General features: G+C 42.8%; 1 protein-coding gene and 1 long non-coding RNA gene across 2 annotated transcripts in view; one reads left to right on the plus strand and one right to left on the minus strand.

Annotated features, from left to right (window-relative positions):
* Nucleotides 1-8,094, minus strand: part of LOC310826808 (cryptic protein-like) — a 189,445-nt gene extending 181,351 nt beyond the window's left edge. Inside the window, exon 1 of the transcript XR_014555983.1 lies at nucleotides 8,055-8,094. The gene's annotated coding sequence lies outside the window, so the exon portion shown is untranslated. The remainder of the gene's footprint in view (nucleotides 1-8,054) is intronic.
* The window catches only part of LOC310826833, a 338,675-nt gene that overhangs the window by 312,891 nt on the left and 3,658 nt on the right, over nucleotides 1-22,126 (plus strand). The window lies entirely within an intron of this gene.

Raw genomic sequence — 22,126 nt, forward strand, 5'->3', positions numbered from 1 at the left:
TTCTTAAAGAAATGGGAGTGCCTGATCACCTCATCTGTCTCCTGAGAAATCTCTATGTGGGACAAGAAGCTACAGTTAGAACTGGATATGGAACAACTGATTGGTTCAAAACTGGGAAAGGAGTACAACAAGGCTGTATATTGTCTCCCTGCTTATTTAACTTATATGCAGAACTCATGATGCGAAAGGCTGGGCTGGATGAATCCCAAGCCGGAATTAAGGTCGCCGGAAGAAATATCAACAACCTCAGATATGCAGATGACACAATCTTGATGGCAGAAAGTGAGGAGAAATTAAAGAACCTTTTAATGAGGGTGAAAGAGGAGAGCACAAAATATGGTCTGAAGCTCAACATCAAAAAAAACGAAGATCATGGTCACTGGTCCCATCACCTCCTGGCAAATAGAAGGGGAAGAAATGGAGGCAGTGAGAGATTTTACTTTCTTGGGCTCCATGATCACTGCAGATGGTGACAGCAGTCACGAAATTAAAATACGCCTGCCCCTTGGGAGAACGGCGATGGCAAACCTAGACAGCATCTTAAAAAGCAGAGACATCACCTTGCCAACAAAGGTCCGTATAGGTAAAGCCATGGTTTTCCCAGTAGTAATGTATGGAAGTGAGAGCTGGACCATAAAGAAGGCTGATTGCCGAAGAATTGATGCTTTTGAATTATAGTGCTGGAGGAGACTCTTGAGAGTCCCATGGACTGCAAGAAGATCAAACGTATCCATTCTTAAGGAAATCAGCCCTGAGTGCTCACTGGAAGGACGGATCCTGAAGCTGAGGCTCCAATACTTTGGCTACCTCATGAGAAGAGAAGACTCCCTGGAAAAGACCCTGATGTTGGGAAAGATGGAGGGCACAAGGAGAAGGGGACGACAGAGGACGAGATGGTTGGACAGTGTTCTCAAAGCTACCAGCATGAGTTTGACCAAACTACGGGAGGCAGTGGAAGACAGGAGTGCCTGGCGTGCTCTGGCCCATGGGGTCATGAAGAGTTGGACACGACTAAATGACTAAACAACAACAACAACAATTTTGTATGTGGGGGGAGGTTGTAATTTCTGCCTGCCCTGCCCATATGTAGGGTATTCAGTTAAAGGGAGTTGCCCCTGTCCGTATGACCAGGTGAGGGCTTGGGCCACAGCACTCCTCAAGGTGGCGATCCCTTCAGGGGATATTTGATGTAAGTCTTAGGAATCCCCCACTACGTAGTTGACTTTTGGTGTCACTTCCGGCAGGCAAGCCCAAAGTAAATGGTTGCCAATGCCTTTGCCAAATCGCTTACATCTGTTGTCAATAAAGTTGTGGCCTGATACAAGATTGGATCCAAAAGCTGACAGAATATGCCGAATTGGACAGCCTATCAGAAAAAATAAGGAATAAATCAAGACAGGAATTTGTTTCAAAATGGGAGGTTTTCAAAGAATATTTGAAATATAAATATAGTAGTTTAAACTCTGTTGCAGCATTCGAGGAACTTCAGTAATAGTTGCAAGGCAGATATAAGAATTAAGATATATTAAGAAAAAGTTTCATTATGATAAAAGTGTGTATTGGCAATAAGTAATATGAAATCGAAATATGGATTAGACAGGAGGTTGGGTCTTTAGTGTTCAGACCAATTTATGTTTTATTGTTTGTTAAGAAAATTCTGTGTCTATGGTTATTCCTGTGTGTAATTTGCTATTTGTGTATTCTCTTTTTTCTTTTTTTGCTGTATTAAAAAATAAAATAAAATAAAATAAATAAAATTAAAATAAAATAAAATAAAATAAAATAAAATAAAATAAAATAAAATAAAATAAAATAACTTGTGGCCTGATTTGATCCCATTCAAGCTGTGTTGTGTCCTTTATTACTGCTCCGCTGGAGAGGTGGGGGAGTACAGAGGCCGGGCATGAAAGTAACAGTGACACTAATCCCAGGAAGCTAGCATTATGGATTCAAACCACTAGACCAGCTGCTTTTACTTTTCACTTTTAACAACCCCTTTGCCACCATCGTAATAAACTTTATTGCACTAGCCAAAGGCCATGGCATCACTCACAAGGGGAACAAAAAGAAAAACAACAATAACCATAAAACCATAAAAACATCAGGCACTGCAAATACAATAAACCACGGTCGTGTCTCCTAGAAATTATTTGTTGCATACGATAGAATAGCAGGGGGTTCTCAGGTAGAATGTTGCCAGCTTAAATGTCCGAATCTCCTTTGCAATTGACCGCTATTTTATCTAGTTCTTTTCTCCTGATCGTCTTAGCTGCCAACGCATACAGTGCTACTTTATAACTTACAAAGTTATTTGTATCACTCAGCAGCCATTTCACCCTTTCCACCCTGTTCGAGTGTATTCCATTAATAACCAGGGGTTTTATATATCGATCCAACCCCTTTGCCAGTACATTTACCGTAACTGGGATGACTTGGAAGCGAAGAGAAGGAAGGGAAAGATCCCAAATGAATGAATACATTTATGCAATATTTTCCAGCCATGGTGTGGAAATTGCTAGATTAACAATATTATGATAAATCGCTTAATGCTTCTTGCTGCCAGTTCAGATTGGTGTTGATCCCCATAATGGTGCCCCCTCTAGCAGGGCGTGGCCACAGGAGAGAGTGCATCCCACTCTCCAACTATGGAGGTCTACGGAGGTCTTCCTGGTGCACAAAACATAATCTTTTGTCCTGCAGTAGACAAAGACTCCCCTTCATGGATCACTGCCTTGCCGTGGCGAAGGGGCTTGAATAACTCAGAGAAGCTATGAGCTATGCCGTGCAGGGCACCCAAGATGGACAGGTCATAGTGAAGAGTTTTGACCAAACATGATCCACCTGGAGCAGGAACCGGCAAGCCACTCCAGTATCCCTGCCAAGAAAACTCCATGGACAAAAGAGGACGAGATGGTTGGACAGTGTTCTCAAAGCTACCAGCATGAGTTTGACCAAATTGCGGGAGGCAGTGGAAGACAGGAGTGCCTGGCATGCTCTGGTCCATGGGGTCACAGAGAGTCAGACATGACTAAACAACTAAACAACAACAAAGACAAAGACTTGCCTTTTTTCCTAGGCTTTTGATTGGATGTAGGCACTTCAGTTTGCTTATTGTTTCAGAAAGTTTGAATTTGGAAGGTTTGCCTTTACATGAAAACTGAATCAAAATTCTTCCCCGTCACTAAGTGTAGCTAATTCTTTTTGCTGCTGGGTGTTCTTTACTGTTTGGTCATTTTACAATGAGGTAAAAAGGGAAAGGACCCCTGGATGGTTAAGTCCAGTCAAAGGTGACTATGGGGTGTGGTGCTCATCTCGCTTTCAGGCCGAGGAAGCCGGCGTTTGTCCACAGACAGCTTTCCGGGTCATGTGGGCAACAGGACTAAACCACTTCTGGCGCAACGGAACACCGGAAACCAGAGCACACAGAAACGCCATTTACTTTCCTGCTGAAGCGGTAACTATTTATCTACTTGCACTGGTATGCCTTCGAACTGCTAGGTTGGCAGAAACTGGGATAGAGCAATGGGACCTCATCCCGTCATGTGGATTCAAACTGCCGACCTTACAATCTGCAAGCCCAAGAAGCTCAGTGGGTTTAGACCCCAGCGTCCCCCACGTCCCCCAGTCATTTTATGATTATCTTACCAGTGTTGTGGGATTCCAGAACAAATTTATTGGGGAGCTAGTATGGTGTTGCGTTTAGCATCTTTAAAAAAGTGTTTCAAAACGTAATTTTTTGTTTGCACTTTGCTGTAAGTCACCACGAGATCATTACAGGTATAAAGTGATGACTACAGGTGTTATCATCACCATCATCCTATTATTGCAATGCTGCGCTGTTAAGAGAAACATTCATTGAGATAGCAATTGAATAAAGAGAGAAATTCTCCCAGGACGATTATCTTAAAGCTAAGAAAAGTGTTGTGTAGAAGCTATTGTGGGCTCTCTCTCCTTGCCAGTGCTTTGCTTTGCCTAGATAGCTGGAGACAGATCTCTGAGTCCCAGCAGCAATTCCCATAATTAACTAACTAAGGCTTCCTGAGGTTCAATAACATGGTATGTGGTGTAGATTACAGACTTCCAAAGGACATAAGTATAGGGAACTAGACGGATCACTAGGGAAAGGGAAATATTTTGATGAACTGAGCCAACAAGTGACAATCTTCTCCTGAGCTCAGGGGTTAGTGAAATCTTTCCTTCATGGATTTTCTCTTTCTTTTAGGTGAACCTTCTTTAGCTCACTTGTTTTTTAAGGGTATGAACAGAGACAGATAAGCTGCCAGGAGACAAGGAGCGCAGCCTCTTCCAATGTCTTTTGCACAACAGTCAAAAGAAAATGTTTATCGGAGTTTCCAAACATGCAGAAAAGGGAACATAAAAAAATCAAACAGTCTCAGGCTTTGATGAATTATTTAGCCTATTTTTTCCCCCTCCAGTAAACGCTGTAGGATTTTCTTTGTGTGTGAGATCGCTTATCTAGTAGTTTTTTAAATGCATATACAGCAGGCAGGGCTTTATTATCTGGTATGAATGATTATGTTCCATATATTTTTCTTTGTTGTTTTGTGCTTGTATTCACTGTTAGGATGCTAAATATGTGTTTGATTGAAATTCCTCATTAGAATCTGCTGGCAGCGCTCGCCTTCCTTGACACCCATTATTAGCCTGGCATCGGAAGATTTGGCACAATGGAGTTGTTTTCATCGGGTGTCAAATCAGTGGAAGACCAAATTGCTCCATGCCTGTGGCCTAGCTAGTGGAATTTCCCCTGTGACCCTCCTCATCAGGCAGACCATTATTATCTGCATAAAAATGGGCCGAATTTATTCATGTGATTGTTAGCAAAGAATCCATTCTCAGCATTGTATAATAGTTCCCCATCCCCTCACTCCTCCTTGAGCAAGTATATGAATGACTAGCCATGCCAATTGTGGACGGCAGGAAAATAAACAAATTTCCAATTGCGATTGTCAGAGCACTTTATGTGTAACATGCTCTTACCTCTAGGAAAATGACTGGAAATATAACCTCACATGGTATCCTCACATGGTTGCAAGGAAATATAACCTCACATGGTTGCAAGGAAAGCAAAGACTTTGTCAAAGGAAAACTTTCATTCTCTTGGCTTCCTTTTGCAGGAGCTGGGCCACTGCTGCAATCAGATCAAAAAGGGGGGGGGGGGAATGTAAGAACAAGTGATGCCTTGAGTTGTGTGTTGCATTCAGCTCTTTTTAAGAACTGAGAAGTTGGGCAGACATTTCTCTCCATACCAGAAGAAGATATTTTGAACTCATGCTCAACTGTTCTTGAGCAGTTGGCCAATAGGGAGAGTGGATCTGAAGGGCAGATGAACTGCCATCAGGAGTTGGGCATTCGCCTCAGATGACAAATGCTGGGAGTAGCGGTGTCGCTAACCGCTTGGGTGCCAGGTGCGGCGCACACGTCCTGCAGCCGGGGGTGGGGCAAACCTCCCATGGGGGTGGGGCATGCTGCTGGAATTCCTGCTCCATGATTGTAGTCATGGGATTGTTGTCTATCACATGACGGTATATGTTTTGACTCCACAGAGTGGGAAGTGACAGAAACAGGATGTTTGTGTTACAGTGTCCGTGAAGTGGGACTATTGTCCTTTGTTCTTTTTCTCTTTGCTGTCTGATGCTAGAGAGAGAGAGGGAGCCATGCTGCAGTGCTCCGTGTGTGTTTATATGTAAATAAAATAGATTAGCCAAAATGCTGAGTTGCTGAGGTCTGTTATGCGAACTGCGCAGACTCTGCGGATCCCTAAGTGTGCCGGTGTCAGTTGGCATCGGTCGCTGTGATGTTTGGGCAGAAGAAAGCTTTTGAAGCTCCCGAACGATCGACCAGGAGGGAGAGAACACTCTGGGTGGCTTCCAAAGCATAATAAAACATTAAACATTAAAATCTCCCCATACAGGGCTGCCTGCAGATGTAGTGGTTAAGAGCGGTGGACTCGTAATCTGGCGAACCGGGTTCGCTTCCCCACTCCTTCACATGCAGCTGCTGGGTGACCTTGGGCCAGTCACACATCTCTGAAGTCTCTCAATCTCACTCACCTCACAGAGTGTTTGTTCTGCTTTGAGACTACTTAAGGGGAATAAAAGGCGGGATATCAAGTCCAAACTCCTCCTCCTCCTCCTTCTTCCCAAGGTTGTATAGTTACTTATCTCCTTGGCTTGGGGGGGGGGGGCTAACGCCATACTCTCCAACATTTCTCCAATGAAAATAGGGACATCCTAAGGAAAAGTGGGACATTCCAGGATCAAATCAGAGACTGGGACGGCTTCTGTAAATCTGAACATGGAGTCAGATCATGCAGTACAATTTCTTGATCTAGCATCCTGATTTCAATAGCGACCAACCAAAGAAGAGCACAAAGCTTTCTTCCCCATTGTTTGTCCCCAGGTAAAAGCTTGTGGCCATCACCACATCATAGTCAGACAGGTCAATAAGTGTTAGACTTCTTGTCACAAATCGACACCATACATCTGAAGTGCAGAGCTCAATTTTCAAACTACACTCCTCCCAGAAGCAGTTAACATGGACATGAGGACTAAAATTCCTCTAGAATTTCAGAAGTGGATTTTACATCATGCAAGTTCACGAGAAACACAAATGGTATCAAATAAGGAAATGTCAGGATAACAGCCTGATTGTGACACACATGTACACACGCACAGAAATGCTTTTTCAGTGAAGTATTTATACTGCAGTTCAACTTGTTGAAAGTGCTTCAATTACATTATCACAGCAGGGTTTTATTTTTTGCTTTTTAACAACAACATTGTTAGAGGAGTTACTACTATCGCCCTGATATTACTCAGAGCACTGAAAGAATAAATACATTCAATTAGTGTTTCTGTCTAGTGCTTTGTTCATGGTATTCTCTTCATTCTTGGTAGGATTCAGATTAGTTTGTACACTTTAAAAAATATCAGGAAATAGTGTGCTCCGGTACCTGTCCCTAAAAAAGTTGGTTGATTAATAATAATAAAAAATCATATATCCAGGCAAAGGAGGCACTTACTGTTAGATAGCTTTCAAATGAAATTACTGAAAATCTTTTTTGTTTGTTATGCTGTAACTAATTGAATGCCTCATGGTTTAGTGGGATTTCACATAGCTGCACAAGCTATTTAATTAACCAGCACAACTTTTTAAAAATACATGATGCTTGTCTATAGGATGGTGCAATTTGCTCTGAATCTTTCTCCTGTATGAGTGAAGATCTGTGCAGAATACAAAATGGAAGAGAACCATTAAAAAAAAAAAATCAAATGTGCACTCTGGCCAATGTCAATTAGCTAGAATGTGGATCCCATAGCTATATTTGAACAGTAGACGCAGGAAATTCAAAAATCAATTTGAGCCTCACTTGCAGAAAAACTGCTTTAGACACCAAGTTGACTACACTCCTAAGAATAAAATGCTGCTACGCTTTTCCATGTCTCTGTCGACAGTGACTAGAATAAAAAGGGACATTTTGGTGGATATGCTATGCATTGCTTATAAGTAATCCACTTGTAACTATGCATTCTGCTTCAGCCATGTTCTGTAAAACCACTGAAAAATGAAGACCTGTCATGTCAGCCCTTAGCTGTTTATTATTCAAGTCACTATAACCTCTTACAGCACAATCTAATGCATGTTTACACGTACGTAAGTCCCACTGTCTTCAGTGGTGCCTACTATCAGGCAAGGGTAAATAGGATTGCAGCCTTGCTGGTATTAAATTCAAAATGAGAAGAAATGCTTTGGGTGGGGAGAAAAAATTGTGCAGATGTTTCAAAATGTTGGCGTTTGTGTGCTGTTTAGACTATTGCTTGGATCAGGGTTCCCCACACATTAATTAAGGGATTCTGTGGTTTAGATGCGGGTGGCGCTGTGGGTTAAACCACAGAGCCTAGGGCTTGCTGATCAGAAGGTCGGCGGTTCGAATCCCTGCAATGGGGTGAGCTCCCGTTGCTTGGTCCCTGCTCCTGCCAACCTAGCAGTTTGAAAGCACACCAAAAAAGTGCAAGTAGATAAATAGGTACCGCTCTGGTGGGAAGGTAAACGGCATTTCTGTGCGCTGCTCTGGTTTGCCAGAAGTGGCTTTGTCATGCTGGCCACATGACCCGGAAAGCTGTCTGCAGACAAACGCTCCAGTAAAGCGAGATAAGTGCTGCAACCCCAAAGTCATCCGCGGCTGGACCTAACGGTCAGGAGTCCCTTTACCTTTTTAGGCTTGGTGAATGTGAACTGTGGAATAGCCCTGTATTTTAATATTCCCTGGAAGAAATTGAGAAAGCCAATAGATGGAAATGAAGTAAAATCTAACACAGGCAGTTTTCAGATGAAGATTATGATGCACATACACAGGGCTGGCTTTAGGTTTGATGAGGCCCTAAGCTACTGAAGGTAATGGGCCCCTTTATATGTCCAGCTGTCCTTTATCAACAACAAATTGTCGCTGTTTTTGTGTTGAATATATGCTATATGGTAATTTATGGACCTAATAGGTATCTAAAGCCATTAGCACATAACAAAATATGTATTTTATCAAAGTAATTGTTGAACTGAAATACAATTAAGAAGAAGTATATTAATAATGAAATTTTTTTTGGGGGGGGCAAGAGAATGGGGCCCTAAGCTATAGCAGTGTGGTGTAGTGGTTCAGAGCGGTGGACTCGTAATCTGGTGAACCGGGTTTGCGTCTCCGCTCCTCCACATGCAGCTGCTGGGTGACCTTGGGCTAGTCACACTTCTCTGAAGTCTCTCAGCCTCACTCACCTCACAGAGTGTTTGTTGTGGGGGAGGAAGGGAAAGGAGATTGTTAGCCGCTTTGAGACTCCTTAGGGTAGTGATAAAGTGGGATATCAAATCCAAACTCTTCTTCCTCTTCCTCTTCCTCTTCCTCTTCCTCTTCCTCTTCTACGTAAATCTGGCACTGCACATACACTGGAAGGTCCATAATGCATGCTGGGAAAGCCCCGTTTCTTCATTTTATTGAACAGGATTTAAATAAATATATACATAAATTCCTTTCCAACTTGAGGAAGCTGTTCTAGTGCTAAACCAGTGCTGCCTAGGGAATGCTGTTTTAGTTTTCCTTATAATGGCTGCATTCACATGGCAGGTCATTCCTTTCCGCCCATGATTCCCCCCTGATGTTATATTTGTGCTTTCACATGTAATAAAAACTGCTTATGGAATTATAGTAGAATGTAGTGCAAGTTAAGTGCTCATTTCCAATCCCTGTCTTCCGTTATCTGGTGTTCCCTCTCCCCGTTTTGTGGTTGCCACCTGAAGCAGAATCTTCTCACCCTCCTTCATGGCAAGGTTGACAGTATTCTCCCCATTGACTACAACCTTGAGCAGATTGCGGGCTTTAGCTTAAAATAGTGCTATGCCTCTGAGGATGGCTCTATCTATCACTTTATCCGCTTTTTGTCATAGTTACTTATAGCCTGACATTGCAAAGATCACCACATCGGCAAGTTCACTATAGCTTTATTGATGTTCAGTTTGTTATATGTCGGACCGAGAATACTATTTTAAAAAAACAAACACCCTGCACACTTTCTGAATGCCTTGCTAAAATCTTGCAATTCCTGCTAGGCTGTGAGGTCTGACAGCACCTGCCACAGTTGGCCTTATGGAGCTGACATATTTTGTAGCAAAAGAAGTGCTTCTCTGCTGTCCACAACGTGGGCGCTTAATCAACATGTATGATAGAGGTCACCTTGAGTTTTAGCATACTAAACACTGGTGCATCAACCCCTGCTTGTATGTCAAACTGCTGAGCTGACCCAACCTTTGACAAATGCCAGTGTTGTGATAAGTTAAAATAAAGGTTTGTGGGCAAACATGTCCCAGAACACTTTTGCTCAGTTCATGGCTTTGTGAAAATAAAATTTAAAAAAGGAAATCTCCGGAAGTGTATTTCACAAATATCTTTCCCCCCTGAAGTTGTCTCTGTCCACTCTAGGAAGCAAAGCATGTTGTAATTGACTGTACTGATGTAACACATCCCACAGAAGTTGCCTGGCTGCAGGGATTGTGAAAAAAAATCCAGGGTTGCCATATTTCAAAAAGCAAAAACCAGGACCCTCCCAAATTCATGGAGCTTTTTCTTACAAAAATGCCAAAAACAAAAAACCCTGTGATTTTTTGATTGACTTGCCTAAGATCCAGGACAAAGCACCACCTTTTGAAAATTCCCCCAGATGTCAATTCTGCCTTTGAAATCCTGGTAATGTCCAGGAAAATCTGGACGTATGGCAGCCCTATGAATACAGGGCCCCAATCCTGCTTATTTCATAATAACAACTAATTCAGAATGCGGCAGCTAGATTGGTGACTGGGAGCAGCCACCAGGACCATGTAACACAGGTCATGAAAGACCTGCATTGGCTTCCAGTACATTTCCATTGGTGACCTTTTTTTAGTTTTGCCTAAAGTTGTTGAATTTTTGCAAAGTTGTTGCAAAGAAATTGGAAGTTTTGGAGCTATTTCTGTGGAAAACCGGCAGAAACGACACTGCCGACATGGGCTGCCATACTTTCGGATTGTCCGAGACATTTCAATGATTTCCGCCCTGTATGCCTCAAGGAGCATTTCCACCCCCGTCGTTCAGCCCAGACAATGCGATCCAGCACCAAGGGCCTTCTGGTGGTTCCCTTGCCGTGAGAAGTGAAGTTACAGGGAACCAGGCAGAGGGCCTTCTCGGTAGTGACGCCCACCCTGTGGAACACCATCCCGACAGATGTCAAGGAGATGAGTAACTATATAACCTTTAGAAGACATCTGAAGGCAGCCCTGTATAGGGAACCTTTATAATGTTTAATGTTTTGTTATGTTTCTCTATATGTTGGAAGCTGCCCAGAGTGGCTGGGGCAACCCAGTCAGATGGGCCGGGTACTACTACTACTACTACTACTACTAATTCCCCTTCTGAGCCAAATAGCAACTTGTTGCTGGGGTAATTTTTACCAGGGCTGTGACTTGGGAGGAAAGTGGTCAAGCCAGCCACCCCTCCCCCTCCATAGCTGACACCAAACTGGGAGGGGTGGCTAACACCCCAGAGGACAGGATCACACTTCAAAACGACCTTGACAGATTAGAGAACTGGGCCAAAACAAACAAGATGAATTTTAACAGGGAGAAATGTAAAGTATTGCACTTGGGCAAAAAAAATGAGAGGCACAAATACAAGATGGGTGACACCTGGCTTGAGAGCAGTACATGTGAAAAGGATCTAGGAGTCTTGGTTGACCACAAACTTGACATGAGCCAACAGTGTGACGCGGCAGCTACAAAAGCCAATGCAATTCTGGGCTGCATCAATAGGAGTATAGCATCTAGATCAAGGGAAGTAATAGTGCCACTGTATTCTGCTCTGGTCAGACCTCACCTGGAGTACTGTGTCCAGTTCTGGGCACCACAGTTCAAGAAGGACACTGACAAACTGGAACGTGTCCAGAGGAGGGCAACCAAAATGGTCAAAGGCCTGGAAACGATGCCTTATGAGGAACGGCTAAGGGAGCTGGGCATGTTTAGCCTGGAGAAGAGGAGGTTAAGGGGTGATATGATAGCCATGTTCAAATATATAAAAGGATGTCACATAGAGGAGGGAGAAAGGTTGTTTTCTGCTGCTCCAGAGAAGCGGACACGGAGCAATGGCTCCAAACTACAAGAAAGAAGATTCCACCTAAACATTAGGAGGAACTTCCTGACAGTAAGAGCTGTTCGAGAGTGGAATTTGCTGCCAAGGAGTGTGGTGGAGTCTCCTTCTTTGGAGGTCTTTAAGCAGAGGCTTGACAACCATATGTCAGGAGTGCTCTGATGGTGTTTCCTGCTTGGCAGGGGATTGGACTCGATGGCCCTTGTGGTCTCTTCCAACTCTATGATTCTATGATTCTAACTTTCAGATTTGAAATTAAGGGATCAGCAGCCTCACCTGTCCCGGGGACAATCTACGGGATATCTAGCAATCTGGGATAGCAGCGGGAAGCTGCAGGAAAAGGCACTGGAATAAGGGAATTTCCCACAAAAAAAGGGAAGGTTAACAGCTATGCTCCCCTCCTCTGCTTCCATTTGTGCTGTGCCTGTGTAGGGTAGATGCAGCTTTCAGCGATACATTTAGTCTCTTGAAAAATTGGCCGTAAGAATAGTTTCAATTAGGCTTTCAGTGAAGCAAAAAGCTGCTGGATCCATGTGGTCTCGTCAGTCAAAGAGTTCATGCAATCAACGGTTTCCTTCCCACAGGCTTCAGTTGGCCAATTTGAGAACAGTATGCTGAGCCAGATGAGCCTTTGGTGTTTTCAACAGGGTTCTTCTCATATTTCTTTTGCCACAACCTTGTGATTATTGGCTCTCCCTGTTGAAATGCAAGAGGCCTCATCCATAGACATTTTGCCAGCTCTTCATGCTACAGTGGTACCTCGGGTTACAGACGCTTCAAGTTACAGACGCTTCCGGTTACAAACTTCGCTAACTCAGAAATATTACCTCGGGTTAAGAACTTTGCTTCAGGATGAGAACAGAAATCGCGTGGCGGCAGTGGGAGGCCCCATTAGCTAAAGTGGTACCTCAGGTTAAGAACAGTTTCAGGTTAAGAACGGACCTCCAGAACGAATTAAGTTCTTAACCCGAGGTACCACTGTACCCCTGTTGAGAGAGGAAAACTCCTGATCTGACTTGAACCTCCTGCTGCTTTAAAACAGTTTTATATTGTTTTGATGGGCTTCTTTATTATAAAGTTTAATATTTTGATGGATTTTTTTCATTTCGCATATTAATTATGTGGGAAGCAAGTGGTTAACAACAAGAACAGCAACATCAGTAACAGCAGCAGCAACAACAACATCACCAGCAACAACAACAGTATTCTTCTGCTCCAGAAATAAATAATCTTGTGAACCATCCTGAGATCTTCAGATGAGGAGCAGTATATACCTCTAATTAATTAATTAATTAATTAATAATGGCAGCTTGTAGTAAGAATCCAAAAGCAGCTCTTTTGCAACCCCCTTGAGGAGTTGTGGAGCCAGCATTGAGTAGGGAGGGGAAATTAATACTAAAAATAAAACGATTTGCCTGCAAAACATTTTGGTATTGTTGTACACCCCCTGTTTGTGTGTGCATGTATCAAAAACAACAGACCCCTGATGTTTCAGTATTTTCCTAACTTTCAGCTTGTGGGCTATATAGGTTCTAGTATCTTTTGAAGTCAGGATACAATCATTTCTATTCCCTGCTCCCCATCCTCTTGCAGGTTGAAGATTTGCAGCAGATCGCCAGGGAGATCTTTGATGTTGCTAAACTAACAAAAGGTAAGCAGATTTTAATTGATTTGTGAACATTCAAAGAATCATTGCAGAGAATGCTAATTAAATAGTTAATCCAGACTCCTTAAAAACTGGAAGCCATTAATAATTAAGCCACATCTTTCCACAAACAGTATCTATTACCAGCTGTGAGCCTTCTTTGGTCCAGTGGCTCAGAAAACAAATAATGCAGAGACGCGAAACCTCCATCCCTACCTACATATCAGCAGGGGGGCAAAAATAAATGACACTCGAAAAGGATCCAACAAATTAATGCAATTTTTTAAGGTTAATTTAATGAGACAATTCTGCTTCTCGTGATGAGTGGCTAATTACAGAAGAACAGATTTGCGCAGATAAAACATGCGAGGGCTGCAAGGACAATCGATAGAAAGGAAACAATTGCAGCGATGGCCCTGGATTCCAAGATATGCTTAAATAATAACAGCCATGGTGGGAGGACATAAATCATAGCCACTAAATTCAAATTTATATTCACTTAAGGCCATACACTGCTCTGCAAGCAAAACCCAATTTGATGTAGGCATCTCCAGATATGTGGGCTTACTGGTCAGCTTTTGACTTGCAATGTTTCTTCTGGATGTAATCAATATTTCAGCAATGACAGATCACTCTTCAGAAGGGCAAAAGCGGCACCGTTCTGCCGAGAGAGGAAGTCTGACTTGTGCAACAGGAAGGTGTGAGAGATAGGAGATAGCATGCTACTGGTTTTACAAGGCTGATACATATTGATAGCCCCTCTGGTATCGGAAGTGGGCAAACAAACACAAAATAAAGATACAATTTGATATGATGAATAGCATCTGCTGGGGGAACAATGGCATAGCAGGCAGGGTTACAGTGCTTCTTTCTGTTCTCTGTATATGGAGACATATTGTGCCTGCTAGGGGTCATTATTAGTGGACAAACACAAGGCCATTCATTTTCAGGAGTCAAGCAAACCCAGAGCATTGGTTTGCTTCACATTTGCATTTTTCAAAACCAGGTTGTGAAATTGGTGACCTGGCAGCTTCCATTAAAAAACAAACCAACCAACCCAAGACTTTTCTTTTTGGAGTAGGAAAAACGCTGAGTGTGGTTTTCTCCCGATTGAAGTGCAGAGTGTTTGAGGACCGGGACATTCACAGGGAAACCAAAATGCTTGTTTACAAAGCTATTGTACTACCAACCTTACTATATGCTTGTGAAATATGGACCACTTATAAACGCCATCTCCAACTCCATGAAAGATTCCATCAATAGTGTCTCCGAAAAATTTTACACATCACTTGGGAAGACAGGCGAACTAATATCAGTGTATTGGAAGAAGCAAAGTTCACCAGTGTTGAAGCAATGATTCTTCAACATCAACTTCATTGGACTGGTCGTGTTGTGCGGATGCCTGATTATCGTCTTCCAAAGCAACTACACTATTCCGAACTTAAAAATGGAAAGCATAATGCTGGTGGTCAACAAAAGAGGTTTAAAGACTGTCTCAAGGTAAATCTTAAGAAATGTAGTATAAACACTGACAACTGGGAAACGCTGGCCTGCGGGTGCTCCAGTTGGAGAACAGCCTTTACCAAAGGTGTCATGGGCTTTGAAGACACTCGAACTCAGGACGCAAGGGAGAAAAGTGCTAAGAGGAAGGCACTCTTGGCAAATCCACACCATGATCAACTCCCACCCGGAAACTAATGTCCCCACTGTGGAAGGACGTGTGGATCCAGAATTGGCCTCCACAGTCACTTACGGACTCATTGTTAAAACCATGTTTATGGAAGACAATCTTACTTGGCTACGAGTGATCGACAAAGAAGAAGAAGAAGAAGAAGAAGAAGAAGAAGAAGAAGAAGAAGAAGAAGAAGAAGAATCTCCCAATGGTGCCCAGCCAAGATGCTAAAGAGTTTGTTTGAGGGAGACACCTTTTCAAGGCTGTTTCCCACCCCAAAGTTTCAGTAGCACATGCAAGTCGAAAGAGTTTGCAGTCAGAGCTGTAGTTAAAAACACTGCAACCTGGAAAGAGAAAGTTCAGAGAGGTAAAAAGCAGCCCATTTAATTGCACAGTAACCCTCTGCTACTAATTTGCATTTATCACTAAGGAATTTGGGGGAGCTATTAGGCCTCCATGTAAGCTTTAAAAACAACCAAGAAACTAGAAGATGGGGGGTGAGTGGGATTTGAAAGCACATAAAAAGCTTCTGTATGGCTTCTATGCTTTTTGAGTTGAGTTGGACATCTTCCTGACACTTGTTTAGACAAACTGTGATTTGCCGAAGGAGAGAGCTTTGCATCCCTGATGCTGTCCTGCTGTCCTCGTGTGCAGGAGATATTGTGGTCCTCTCATTAGTATTGAAGTAAGATTCAAGTGCCAGTTTAAAAATCTTCTTTTTTAAACAAAAAAATATTTATTTATTTTAAAATATGCATTTAAATCTAGATTTTCAACATAGTTTACATAGAGTCATCCCTCACTTCACACTAGCAAAATCTCTTTGGCCAACCCCCTTTCTTGGAGTGTTAACATCTTTTTGAATACACCTGCGATTAAGTGTCTAGTTCTTTGACAAAAAACAGGATATGAACATTTTGTTCGTAGCCAGATTCTTATTTTACACTTTGAGCTGGAGAATAACTTCCCAGGACAACAATACTTGATTCATAATACATTTGGAATATTATGAGATGCACACATTCATATTCAGACCAGGCATTTGTGAGCTTTTTCGATGACACTCCTACTGGAAATTAATCTGTTCTCAGGACAATGAATGCATTTCCAAATCACTTCTACCACACTTAAGTATTATGTCCTTTTTTTGCCAATAATTTCCCTTGTTGCTTCTTCGCCAAACCTTTATTAGGCATTACAAATAAAGGCCATCATAAAACATCCATATAGAAAATGTTAAATTTTTACAAAATAAACAGCCATATAAAAATGAGGGTTTTCACTGGAGTTTATTCCCCCTAAATAGTGCCAATCACCACTCTAAGAGATACTATTGACAAAAACTCAGCCACCCTTGAGGTTACTTCCAGGTTAATGTCAGACAGATAGCATCTGATATTTTCATTGTGCCGTGATGTTGGGCTACCCAAAAAAGGGGATAGCGCACATTTGCCTAGCTGGTTGTACAATGCATAGTAGAAAAGAATATGTTCTACTGTGTCCGGCACATTCATGTGCAATGTTTCTGGGGATGTTTAAATATCTGCCCTTGACAAAAGCTGAGGGGAAAACGTTCAGTCAGGCTAACATAAAGGCCCTGTGTTGGACTGGAATTGTTAATTTTGAAATATAAGTGAGCCTGTTATCTGTTTAAACCAGGGGTCAGCAAACTTTTCATCAGGGGCCCAGTCCACTGTCCCTCAGACCTTGTGCGGGGCCGGACTATATTTTGAAAAAAGAAGAACAAATTCCTATGCCCCACAAATAACCCAGAGATGCATTTTAAATAAAAGGACACATTCTACTCATGTAAAAACACGCTGATTCCTAGACCGTCCATGGGCTGGATTTAGAAGGCAATTGGGCCGGATCCAGCCCCCAGGCCTTAGTTTGTCTACCCATGGTTTAAACCATAGTACTTGGAGCAATTTTCTTGCTCCATTGTTGCACATCTCTTGCCATGCCAAGCTAGCTTGGGGATGACCAGCCTTTTTCAGCCCTTTGCAAAGAGGGCCAACTGTCATGGGGCAACCTCTCACCCAACAAATCACAACCAAGCACATATTGCAATCCATACTGTTGCTTGTGCCACCAGAGAAGATACATTGTACAATGCATACTTTCAGGCATAAGCTAGCAACCTGAAATTTCAATGAATGCATTGGCACCAAAATGTCATGTCTGCTCTTATCAAAATTTAGCCTATATCCGGATGGCCAACTCCCAAGAGACTGCAATCTACACAGGGCATAGCTGTCAACTTTTCCCTTTTCTTGCGAGGAATCCTATTTGGAATAAGGGAATTTCCCTTTAAAAAAGGGAAATGTTGACAGCTATGATGGAGGGTGGGGTGAGGGGGCAGGGCCCAATTCTATTTTTAGCTGAGGAAAGGGAACCATCGATCGACAACGGTCTACCAGAACCTCCGGGGATCTACCAGTAGATCGCGATCGATCTGTTGGACACCCCTGGCCTACATCATTTCCCATTTAGGAATGTAGAGGGCTACCTTATACAGAGTCAGACCGTTGGACAATCCAGTCTGTCTACAAGGACTGGCAACATCTCTTTAGGGTTTCAGATGGGACATTTCTAAGCCCTACCTGGAGACTGAACCCAGGACCTTCTGCATGTTAAACACACTCTACCCTTTCCCATTTTGGGGGGGACCAGTCATGCAGTTAACTGGTGACCTACAGGTTCTATGACAATGTTGTTGTTGTTTAGTCATTTAGTCGTGTCCGACTCTTCGTGACCCCATGGACCAGAGCACGCCAGGCACTCCTGTCTTCTACTGCCTCCTGCAGTTTGGTCAAACTCATGTTTGTAGCTTTGAGAACACTGTCCAACCATCTCACCCTCTGTCGTCCCCTTCTCCTTGTGCCCTCCATCTTTCCCAACATCAGGGTCTTTTCCAGGGAGTCTTCTCTTCTCATGAGGTGACCAAAGTATTGGAGCCTCAGCTTCAGGATCTGTCCTTCCAGTGAGCACTCAGGGCTGATTTCCTTCAGAATGGATAGGTTTGATCTTCTTGCAGTCCATGGGACTCTCAAGACTCTCCCCCAGCACCACAATTCAAAATTATTGTCTATGACAATAATTGTTGTTAAAGAAATTATATAAACCAATGGGTTCATCATTATTATTTTTCCAGTTCAAAGGGAGGAAAATCATCCAAACAGGAAAGAGAAAAATGCTGCAAAAGTATTTGATTCACCTGACAAAAGTGCTTGGATTAAATACTCTTGCAGAAATGAAGTGAATTTAAGTTACTATAATGCGTTGTATGATCACCTGTGCCTATCAAATGTTTATAACCCTGATGCTTGGCTCCAGAAGTGCTAATTAAGAGGCAGCGCACTAATTGGAGTTTAAATAAGGGCCATAACTTTATTGATCAGGATCAACAACCAATTAACCAGTCATTCAAATCAATCAAATCAGGCATCCCTGCCAACAGTTCCTCCAGACTGCTGGCTCGCAGGGGGGCCAGGCAAGGTATCCAATTTAACTTGGAATCAAACAGAGGCTGTTAGTCAACTCCATATGTGACAAAGCCCAACTGCATTACAGCAAATAATGGTGTATTCCTAGAGTTATGTGTTTGTGGGTGCCAGATCCCACTGATCCTTGGGTCTGGCAAGTATTAAAATACAGATCAAGCTAGCTTCCTGATGAGGTGATTGCCTGGGTGACGAGGCATTAAGGGGGTTGGTGCAAGAAGGCAAATGTATGAGGTGTGGCCCCTCCTTTGACTTTCAGATAGTGAGAAGGACAAATGCCAGAGTTGAGAGCAGCCATTGTGTGATCTAGAAGCTGGAAGAAAAAGCTGCAGACTGGAGAGAGAGAGAGAGCTAATTTCTGCTGGAATCCAAGGCTGCAGCTATAGGAGAAACAAGACCATCTTGGGGTGTTGATGCTGCGAACCCCTCCATTACAGGCTCAGGTTGCATATATGTGTAAATAAACCATATATCGTAGAGACACCACAGTCTTCAGTGTGAAACCCCTGGAATCTTGCACTGCTTGGAGATTGGGGTGGCGTGCAACTCTATGAATGATTCAATAGACCAAAGTGTGTACAGGAATAATAACAACAACAACAACAACAACAACAACAACAACAATAATTTTTTTTATTTATACCCCGCACATCTGGCTGGGTTTCCCCAGCCACTTGGGCGGCTTCCAACTGAATATTAAAAACAATACAGCACCAGACATTAAAAACCTCCCTAAACAGGGCCGCCATCAGTTGTCTTTTAAAACAGTTGTTTGTTGCCTTGGCATCTGCTGGGAGGGCGTTCCACAGGGCAGGCGCCACTACTGAGAAGGCCCTCTGCCTGGTTCCCTGTAACCTCACTTCTCACAGCGAGGGAACCGCCAGAAGGCCCTCAGCACTGGACCTCAGTGTCCGGGTTGGATGATGGGGGTGGAGATGCTCCTTCAGGAATACAGGACTGAGGCTGTTTAGGGCTTTAAAGGTCAGCATCAACACTTGGAATTGTGTTCATAAACATACTGGGAGCCAATGTAGGTCTTTCAGGACCGGTGTTATATGGTCTTGGTGGCCACTCCTAGTCACCAGTCTAGCTGCCAAAAGCCAAAAGAACCTAAAAATGACCTTGCTGAGTCAGGCCAAAGTCTATTCAGACTTTCATTCTGTCTCCAACAGCAAACAGTCAGATACCTCTGAGCATTTTCCAAGCAAGATAGTTTATAGAGTTCTTTGGCTAGGAAGGCCATGTGTACTAGTCTTCAAGTTAGCATATTACCAGGTTGTATTAAACATCTCTGCCCCTAGCAAGGCGTGGTACACAAATCAAATGGAAAACCAAAGTACCTGCTTTGGTTCTTTGCCCATCAAAGTAGCTATTCAAGGACACATGTGACTAGTTCTTTTGGAATTTAAATCAGCTGCCTTATTGATTGGTTCTAGCTACTAATGGAAAAGAACATAATCACCTCTTACTGTAAAGACCCCTTCTAATCAGATGTATGTGGAGGTCTATTTTTAGTGCGCCGCTCATTGTGTCTGATTTTAATGCATCCTATTCTTTGTAGGGCTTGCATTTCACATGAATTCATTCTTTGCCAAACATGGAATGTTTTCATGCATGGATCCTCATGAACAGTGTTGCAGGAATAAAATACAGGATAAAATACAGTTTAAAATGCAGCCTCATTTTAATAGTAGCCCATAAATCAAAACCATAAGGGGAGGGAAACATAAGGGTCAGACTGAGTCCAAACCAAAGGCCAGGCGGAACAGCTCTGTCTTGCAGGCCCTGCGGAAAGATGTCAAGTCCCACAGGGCCCTTGTCTCTTGTAACAGAGCATTCCACCAGATCAGGGCCACGGCCGAAAAAGCCCTGGCCCTAGTTGAGACCAATCTAACCACCTTGTGGCTTGGGACCTCCAAAGTGTTGTTATTTGTGGACCTTTGCAGCAAGTGTTTTCCCTTCCCTTCATTATCTATGTGCCCACATGTGTGGGATATCTTTATCATCTCTATCTCTATATAAGGTGTAAGTGTATTTTTGCCAGTGGAATGCTGTAATTGGCAGCAGATTTCATCATTGAGTCTCAAGTTTTCCCCCCAGCCTGTCTGTCATGGCAGCAGTAGTGTATCTTGTATTCTGCTGATGGAGCATGGATTCTGCCATAACCTATGGTCCCTCAGCCAGCATGTCTTGAGGACAGGATTGTTTGGTGAGAAGTCTTAAATGATAAATATAATTTGGTTATATAGACCCTCTTAGTCTAATTACTTTGTTAGTTTGCTCCCTGCAATGGCTAATTAAAATGTTTGGTTTATTAAGCAATTTTTTAAAAAAATACAAAATGCTCCTTCACTTCATCAATTCAAGGATAATTCATGCAAGGAAATTACAAAGACTTAAAAAGCTTTAAATTCCATAACAATCACAACACATTTCCATCACGCACTGGTAGTAATATATTTTATACTAAAAAAAAATGTGTTCTGATCTTTTAGAATGTAGAGAACATAGACAACCCACAGTGTGGAATTATAATATTGTTTCTTTAAAGGAACCTTTCTCTAATAACTGCAGCTGCAATTCACAATTCTACATAATGGCATGGATATGATTTCTGTCCAGCACAGCAAGAGGTAAGTACCGGTAAGAAGGCTACAGGGTGGCCACACGCTTAAAGGAAAAGGTAATGGGACCCCTGACAGTTAGGTCCAGTCGCAGACGACTCTGGGGTTGTGGCGCTCATCTTGCTTTATTGGCCGAGGAAGCCGGCGTACAGCTTTCGGGTCATGTGGCCAGCATGACTAAGCCACTTCTGGCAAACCAGATGCGCGGAAATGCATTTACCTTCCTGCCAGAGTGGTACCTATTTATCTACTTGTACTTCATGCTTTCAAGCTGCTAGGTTGGCAGGAGCTGGGACTGAGCAACAGGAGCCCGTTGCGGGGATAAGAACCACTGACCTTCTGATCAGCAAGTCCTAGACCCATTGCTAAAGAAGAGAAACTACGTCACCAAAAAGGGGGGCAAAATACATTTGTTAATTCAAATGTAAATAGATGCAAGTTTAGAAATAATTACAGTGATTTAAATATTAATACCTACATCTCACCATAGTATGAAAGACTGAGCAGGTGACCTGACTGCTGTGCAGCTGATAAGTGTTGATGGGCAACTTCAAGACCCCTGCTCTCCCCATTTTTTAGTTATCTGTAAAATCAGATAGGAGCAGACAGTTCTTCAAATAGTGTACACCTGGTATTAGAGAACTGTCCTCTGACCGCTTGGCACACTGGTCACCAGTTCCCCATAAGTGTTGTGGAGTTGTAAATTACCCCAGCTTTTAATATCTGTAACAGATTCCTCATAACAATAATTAAAAAATTCAAGAAGTCACGAGATCAATTGCGTCAAGAATGTCTAAGGGGTACTCTCATTTTCCTACTCCGATTGAAATACTGCCCCTCAATGAGGCCAAACTTAGATTCACAAAATGTTTAGGGGTATGTGTACCCCTGCGCCCTCCCCCCAGAAAGAAAAGAACTGCCCTCAAGAACTGAGGTTGCTTGCATTCAGTGGAAACAGCCATTTGCTTTCAGAGAACCAGACAGAACTTAGCCAGATCC

The sequence above is a fragment of the Podarcis gaigeae genome (assembly GCF_964106915.1).
Source record: "Podarcis gaigeae genome assembly, chromosome: 11".
Lineage (NCBI taxonomy): Eukaryota > Metazoa > Chordata > Lepidosauria > Squamata > Lacertidae > Podarcis > Podarcis gaigeae.